The 6995-nt window shown below is 33.9% G+C and overlaps 1 protein-coding gene across 3 annotated transcripts in view; it reads right to left on the bottom strand.

The window, feature by feature from the left end:
• LOC107752622 (PDZ and LIM domain protein 5-like) overlaps nucleotides 1–6995 on the bottom strand; it is a 74571-nt gene that overhangs the window by 9217 nt on the left and 58359 nt on the right. The window lies entirely within an intron of this gene.

The following is a 6995-nucleotide window of genomic DNA, read 5'->3' on the forward strand; positions in this document are numbered from 1 at the left end:
AGTGTGTGTGTGTGTGAGTGTGTGTGTGTGTGTGAGAGAGAGTGTGTGTGTGTGTGATATGGTTTGAATAACGACTCTATTCTGGCTGCCACTCAAACAAACTGCACCTTTCACTGTACACTACATTACACGGGCCATTAATAAAGCAGAGAGAAAACTATGGCATTCAATCCCAGCATCCCCTGTTCACCGCTGCCAAGAGCTGAAGGCCATGCAGGAATAACCACACAAACTGTCTTTACACCATAAAACAACGAGTTCAGCCTCTGATGAGACAAAAAACATGCTGTAGTATCTGAGGAGACATATGAGTTTTCCAGATGAATCTTCGGGTGGTTTGGAGGCTCTGAGGAGACTAAAATGCATGTTTAGCTCTCTTATGACGGTGAAGGATCAGATCCACGTTTGGGATCTAGTTTATATCAGAGTTGAGGAAAAACGAATGGGAGAAATCACTCTACAAGGTACATTTCCATTAAAAGAGACAATCTTCTGACTTAGAACATGCTAGAAAAGACTCTTTTATCCAAGGCAATGTACAATTGAGAAACTGATAATAGTATCAGCTAAATAAAAGAAATGTAAACAAACATGCATGTGCAATTAGGTGCACTAAGCTCAAAAACAGTGACCTGGGCCGCTATATTTTGAAGAAAGATCCTGGTTCACACAAAGAATAATATATGAAATAAAAAATACAATAAAAATCTAAAATAAAATAAAATATTACTAAAAAAAAAAGTAAAAAATAAATACATAAATAAAAAGAAAACACAAAAAATAAAATAAAACTATATAAATCAAGTAAAATAAAAGAAATTAAAAGAAATTAAAGAAAAGAAAATGAAAAATACATGAAATACAAAACAAATATATAAAAAAAACAAAAAAATAAAATAAAGAAACATAAAATAAAATAATACATAAACATATAAAATAAAAAAAAAAGACAAGAAGATGAAAATGAAAAAAAAACAAGCAAGACAAAACAAAAATAAAAGCAGTGAAAAGGAAGCAGACAGTATGGAAGCAGTCCAGTTTAACCTGCAGATCCTGTCTTTAAAGAATGACCCTGTTTAATACAAAAAACAAGCAAACAAATAAATAAATATAATATAATAATAAAATAAAATAAGTTAAAAAAAATGAAGGCAACGAGAGCAAACAGTGCTCCATAGAGTGCAAAGGGTTGTGAAACACTAAATGTATTGCGTTCAATAAAATACAAAGTCTTGAGACTCTACTTTTGAAACAGTGCAGACTACTTAAAGTGATTACATAGTAACATCCTAAATAATTACATAATAAACTGGGATTTTAGCATGCAATGAACGACACAACAAAAGCTAAGTGAAAGTTATGTGACATGTGGTCAAGTACATTTCACCCATCCAAGTGAACACACACATACACACACACACACACACACCGTGAACACACCCGGAGCAATGGGCAGCCATGTGCAGCGCAGGTGAAACACTTTTAAAGCGCCCCTATAATGCCATTTCACTTTAATAACCAGCGTCCACATCAAAATCACCATGAGCTCAGAGATGCACTTCAACACGCTGAACACATGCAACGGCCCTCAACACTGCGACCAAACACACGACATGACCATGACAAGATGCTCTTCAAGAAGTGTGACGCTAACAACTGCTTCCTTTTCAAAATATGTGCCGTTCTGATCTAATAACGATGCTGCAGGGTGACTGTAATTTACTACATGAATTAAGTTAGCATTCAAATCCTGTTAGAGAAAGTAGGTGCTTCATCTGTTATTTCTGCAACACTACCGTTACCAAACCAAACAGCAAAAATAATGACTGCTTCTGTATGATTAGCTGGGACAGGAGAAACTGTTTTAACAATGACACACACACAACAAAAGCTAACAGGATGCTCCAGGGGTGTGACACTGACGGGACACGCTGGGAAAAATGCAGGAGGCGGAACAAAACTCCACATGAGCCAAAATCAACAGTCAGACGCATGACATGAAACTGAGACTTGTTTTCTGCACTGTATCGGTCACACACACACACACACACTGAAACACACACACTGAAACACACACACTAACTCAAACACACACACGCACACTAACTCTCACACACACACACACACAGACACACACTAACTCACACACTAATTCACACACTCAAACACACACTAACTCACACACACACACACACACTCAAATACACACCAACTCACACTCACACACACTAACTCACACACACAGACACACACACACACTTTTCACAATGCATGTACAACATACAATACAGTTCATTTGTTTTTATGTTAAGATAATAATGACTACAGAAAAATTAAATAAATACTACATAAAGAAATATAAAAAAACTAAATTAAAATATCAAAATAAAATATTAAATGAAAAATAAATTTCAAATAAAATATAATATTTAATAAAATACTCTAAAAATACACAAACACACATTTCACAATGTGTATGCAACCAAAAATACGTTTTTTTTGTTTTTACATTGCTGTTATATGAAGATAATTAAAATGACAGACCTATTACAACCCTAACCCTACAAAGAAAAAATAAAATAAAAAAAATAAAATATCAAAATAAAATCTAAAATAAAAATCCAAAATAAAATTTTAAACACAAACAACTAAAGTACAAAAAGCGTAAAATGCAATAAAAAATATAATAAAAATAAAATATATTTTATTGTATATGATTTTTATTTCATTTACTGTATTTTAGATGTTTTCTTTTTTCTATAAAAATATTAAGTGAAGTAAAATAATATAAAATAAAAAATATACATTAATATAACATTTAAAATGTAAACAGTACATCTAAAATAGGAAAAAAATAACTAAAATATTACATTTAATACATAAAATAAAGTTTACAGCTCTAATCAAACCCATGAGAACAGCAGAGATTCGACTACGAGCCCTGAAACTCATTTCAGCAAACAAGTTTGCTCATATCCTACACAAACACAAACAGATGTTTGATAACATCTCAGACAGACGGCGAGCCGCAGGCAGAATGAACCTGAGGAGGAAGAGGAACAGAGCAGGACAGTGAGCTGTTACTGTGCTTATAAACCTGCGTTTCCATCCTCTGACACACTGAAAACTATGCAGGGAAAATTACGTTTCCTTTCACAGTCCAAACCGCGAGGGCTGAACGACAACTAATATACACCAAATGACATTTCAAGAGATTCATTATCAGCTCCAGCGGGATCCAATGGAAATAGAGCCGCAAATAAAAACCTCATATATAACGGGATGAAATGTCTTGAAGCTGTGAGTGATAGATGTATGTTATTTCCCCTGTGTAAGTAAGTGTGCAGTTCATGACCAGAAAAAGCTGTAAAGTGAGCCAGACTGATCGTGTGGTAATCATTTGACTGATCATTTTTACCGATACTCACCTATATTTATATATATATTGTTTCATATAAGTTTATATATATATATATATATATATATATATATATATGTGTGTGTGTATGTGTGTGTGTGTGTGTTTTATTGCAGCTTTTTGATACAAATAAAGCAAAGACAACTAAATTTGCCACATTTAATATATAACATTTTTAAGAATATTTATTTAAAAAAATATTTGATGGAAACTTTTGAATTTATTTTAATTTCGATGATGTCATTGCACTAGAGCATCATTGTTTTTGTTAGTAGCTAATTGTGAAAAAAAAATAAATTAAAAAAACTAAATAAAAAAAAACTAAAATAAAATAAATGGAGAATTCCAAGAGGGTCCTTGCAAAATAAAATAACTTAATGGATCTATTCAATTTTGATGTTGTCATCGCAATAGAGCGTAATTGTTTTTGTTAGTAGCTATTAATAGTGTGGCATAATAAGATAAAATAAAACTTTAAAAAAAAATCAAAACTTGGATCAGTTTTTTATTTTGATGTTGTCATCATGACAGAGCATCACTGTTTATGTTAATAGCTAACAGTGTAGCTAAATCAAATAAACTTAAAGGACACCTTGAAATAGTCAAATCATTCAAAACAATATTGCTCGATCTCTAAAGCTTATCTGGTCAGAAGTGATTCTGCGAGACTGGTGGGGTTGGACGTGAGCAGAAAGAGTTTGTGGAAAAGGGAAAACAGCATCATACATGAGCTGACAGAGATGAGCAGCAAACACCTGATGAAGCCATCAGAGCGTCAGCTCAACAGGGACATGAACAGCTATGAGATTGAAACATCATATCTCGCTTCATGTGGAGTTTTCCAGATCGCTCCAAAATAAGCTGTGAGCCAAACGGCATCTGAGAGAGCCGCGTTATCTGCGTTTCAGCTCAGAGATTTGAGCGGCCGCGTTCCTGCTGTTTTCAGAAGAAGAAGAATCTGCACTTTAGAGTTTAAGAGCCTCCTGACGTGCCAGAAATCTCCCCTAAATAGAGAACACAGTGTAGGACGCACACAGACAGACTGGAGTGTACCAGCACCAATCAGCACTTATGCTTCCTGAATTATTTTACTCCATAACGCTGGAGAGCACGGATCAGTTTCAAGCCTTTAGCTGGAGAATGAATGTTTCTGCCAAAACAGGAGGGTCACCTCATAAAAACAGGTTATTAAAGTGATATGTTAGTGTGTGCTAATGGAACGATTATATAGTTCACATTTATGGAGAGTTAAAGCAGAAACTTCCAGGGGAAAAAAAATAAAAAATTAAATAAAATACAAAATAAATAAATAAAAGATTAATAAATAAAATAAACGATGAATAAATGAAAGAATAAAATTAAAAAATAAATAAAATAAAATAAAAAAATAAAATAAAATAAAATAAAAAAAGACATCTGTATAATATTGTGGTTAAAAGATTAATAAATAAAATAAACGATGAATAAATGAAAGAATAAAATAAAATAAATAAATAAAAAAATAAAATAAAATAAAAAAATAAAATAAAATAAAAAAAGAACATTCAATGAATAATAAATGTTCCTGCCAAAACAGGAGGGTTTTGTGGATACCGAATCACCTCATAAAATCAGTTTATTAAAGTGATATGTTAGCTTGTGTTAACAATAAACGATTATAAAGTTCACATTTACGGAGAGTTAAAGCAGAAACCTTCAGGAGTGTGGACCAGCTGAATGACCATATTTCATTTTTAAACCGTGATATTTTCTGTGCTTCTCTAAATCTGCTGTTCCTGAACAAACACGATTTAAGCGTGTCAACGTGAAATACATATCAACTCAATTTACTACACACAATACACTTCAACACACATTCCTGATCTAATTTTGAGCGATTCGTCAGTGCATCGCTCATCATCCTGACACTTTTAACCATTTCATACCTAAAATCAATTGCATCCTACATGTTTTTATTCCTGTTTCACTGAAAGGAGGGTGGATGGGCAACAGCTCAGACTTAATGCGCTCTCACAGGTTCTTCTGTGTCTCATAAAGGTCTAAAAAAACAACTTTCTTCTGTTTTAACGATTCCTCTTCACAAACATGCTACACTTTCAACACAGGAATGAGGAACTACTTCTCACAAGGACGGACCTTCTCCTGGTGTACATCTTTCGATGGAAATAAAAGGGCAAGAATCTCACAACTTCAAGTGTCAATTCTCTACATGCATTTTTAAGAGTTGGCGATACACTAAATTTACTTTTAATCTTTTCCCAAGCATTAAAAAAAGTCTAATACAACGGTTACATTTTCCCAAACATAATTATTAAGAGTTAATTATTCTAAATTAAATATTAAAATATGCATTAAAATAAAAAACACAACAACAAGAAAGCAATAAAATAATATAAAAAAATAAATTGTAAACAATAATAAAATAAAATACAAGTATTTTAATCCATTACATTTATGGTCCATACATATAATATTTTGACTAGGGATGCGCCGATCCAATATTCATATCGGGTATCGGCTCAGATACTGCCATTTTTTGTTGGATCGGGTATCGGCCGATCCAAATCCGAGATTGTGCGTATTATTCTGTGTTACTTCTGAAGCCATACGATAGCTTAAAGGGATACTCCACCCCAAAATGAAAATTGTCATTAATCACTTACCCCCACGTCGTTCCAAACCCGTAAAAGCTTCGTTCGTCTTCGGAACACAATTTAAGATATTTTGGATGAAAACCGGGAGGCTTGTGACGGTCACATTGACTGCCAAGTAAATTACACTGTCAAGGTCCAGAAAAGTATGAAAGACATCGTCAGAATAGTCCATCTGCCATCAGTGGTTCAACCGTAACGTTATGAAGCGACGAGAATACTTTTTGTACGCGAAGAAAACAAAAATAACGACTTTATTCAACAATTCGTCTCCTCTGTGTCTCTGTGTATTCTCCCATTTTGGAGAATATCCGCTGAATGCAAGCAGCGTACGCTTTTCTGTGTCAGCCGCGCTGCATGGATGCGCTGTTTTCGTTCAAATCAAAGCGTAAATACACGTAGAAACCGTATCCCTTTAATGTGAGCTACATATGAATATTTAAGTCCTTACATTAAAGTTCACACAAACTCTTTTCTCCGCTGTGGCTGTCAGTCATTCGTTCAGCCTTTAAACCCTGGTCGCATTCGGTTACGACAGTCAGCTCGGTATAACTCTCTCCAAGATCATTCTGTGTTCCCATAATACTTGATTTGTAAAAAAATGCCTATGATTTTGCAAAAAGGACTTTATCTTCTTGCCGGAGTTTAATGTTGTTTTGTTACTTGCTACCGGGTGTCTGTGAGAACAAAACAAGGGGCGTAGAAAAGACTATAAATTGTTTTTTACGCGCACAGTAATATAAAATGAAAATATGAAATATAAACGGTTAAAAGAAAGGCTCAATAACTGTTGCACAGATATAATTGCACTTTTTAATGCAAATCGCTGCGTGCTGTGACTCCGTGTTGCTTCAAGCGCATCATTCTGCACACCGGATGCGCATATTGTAAGCGCTTCGTGCCGCACTGTATTTGTTTTGTCCTAT

Source organism: Sinocyclocheilus rhinocerous, unplaced genomic scaffold (assembly GCF_001515625.1).
Source record: "Sinocyclocheilus rhinocerous isolate Xijiao unplaced genomic scaffold, SAMN03320098_v1.1 scaffold2818, whole genome shotgun sequence".
Lineage (NCBI taxonomy): Eukaryota > Metazoa > Chordata > Actinopteri > Cypriniformes > Cyprinidae > Sinocyclocheilus > Sinocyclocheilus rhinocerous.